Genomic DNA, 1,584 nt, shown 5'->3' on the forward strand with positions numbered 1-1,584 from the left:
TTATCATGGTCATAACAGCGGTTCCCACCTTTTAGGGACCCCCACTCAACATCCGAATAGCTCCGACGCACATCCGGGTCTTCTTCTTCTGCGAGTAGATATGAGACTAATAAGCACGAACTAGCCAAAGTAATCTTTTATTTTCCTAATCCATCATAATATATTCAAAATATTTCCTAAAAATGCTATGCAACTTCAAGTCTCTATCGCATGTAGCGACTAGATAGCACTTACGACGTCCATAAAATGAGTCGGTTAAATTTCTTAAAAAATCACAAATGAATAGTTCATCAATCCTTTATGATGATGTGAGTGAGGGAGTCCAATTTTCTAAAGGAATGCACTGCCAGATTCAAATTCTAATCATGCAAATAAAATATGCGGCGATAGCCAAATGTCTTATCATACCTGAGTAACCCTCTCAACAATACAATCATCTGCATAGGTTCCTTTATGAGTGCAAGGTAGCCTTTCGAACTGAGGATCTTTGGCAATCCTATAACCAAAACAAAAGTAGCTTCGTTCTTAGAGTATTGGACTAATAAGAAAATGTACCCTAATGAATCTGTGCAATTAAGTTATTAGGAAGGAGACAAAAGCAGGGAATTTTATCAATTAATTGTGCAGGTGGATACCTCAAAGCAACCCGGTACTTCTGACCTAATTTTTCAAGCTCTGCCCTGACACAGTCCATGATACAAGGGGTGCCTTGATCAAAATAGCAAAAACGAATCAACGGCTACTGGGAAAATTTGCATTCACAACACTATCAGAATATAATGGGAATGGTAATAAAGAACATCAATTGAAACGAGGCATTGTAATAAAGCTAATTGGAAACTCACATTTTGCATATAAGTAGTCCATCATTCCTTTCTCCAAGTCCAACTACAAGCAAATGTGACTCACTGGTCACACAGAATAACTACTAAATATGTGAATTTGGAACTTATTCATACATGTTGCCAACAAGAATTATCATGTTAGGGTGAATTTGGATGTACCACAAACAGCAAGCATTATTGATATTTTGGCAGAAGCTGCAAAAAAAGATGGTTAACCATGCATTTGGACCCGTGCAGATTTTAGAAATCTTCTCCAAATAATTCCAATTTGTTCAGATGTCTCGGAAATGCTTATCAAGAAGAAACCCAAATATGCTTCTCTCATCTATGGTTAGCAAAATTGAGGTTTGCTAATTCCACATGCTTGTAGAGTTTTGTGGGCCCACACTAAAGTACAAATGCTATTCCGGAAAATTCAGAATTTTACTATCATCATTATGTAAGCCTTATCCTAACAAATTGGCATGTGTCGTATGAAAAAGGTTTCATTGTTCGTCTGTGTCATGGACCATATCCTCGGCTAAGGTATATCTCATTAGACCTCCACCCATATCCTTTGGATTTTCATTTGAGCCTTTTAACTTAAGCCAAAGAAATCCTTCACATCTAACTGGTGCAGATTAGGTAGTTAGGCCGGCACTACCTTCAATGGAGTGTGGTGGAGATGTGATTGATGGAGGGCTATACTGTCAGAGATGGGTGGGTACCTTTATTTAAAAGGTTTTGGACCTACTACATA

At 37.8% G+C, this 1,584-nt stretch overlaps 1 long non-coding RNA gene across 1 annotated transcript; it reads right to left on the minus strand.

Annotated features, from left to right (window-relative positions):
- Window positions 1-316: 316 nt before the first annotated feature.
- Window positions 317-1,150, minus strand: LOC131218463 (uncharacterized). Its single transcript, XR_009157751.1, has 3 exons — window positions 846-1,150; window positions 636-708; window positions 317-496 (listed from the first exon to the last, which is right to left on the minus strand). It is a non-coding gene; the product is annotated as an uncharacterized LOC131218463 (long non-coding RNA).
- Window positions 1,151-1,584: the final 434 nt, after the last annotated feature.

The sequence above is a fragment of the Magnolia sinica genome, chromosome 11, assembly GCF_029962835.1.
Source record: "Magnolia sinica isolate HGM2019 chromosome 11, MsV1, whole genome shotgun sequence".
NCBI classification, from domain to species: domain Eukaryota; kingdom Viridiplantae; phylum Streptophyta; class Magnoliopsida; order Magnoliales; family Magnoliaceae; genus Magnolia; species Magnolia sinica.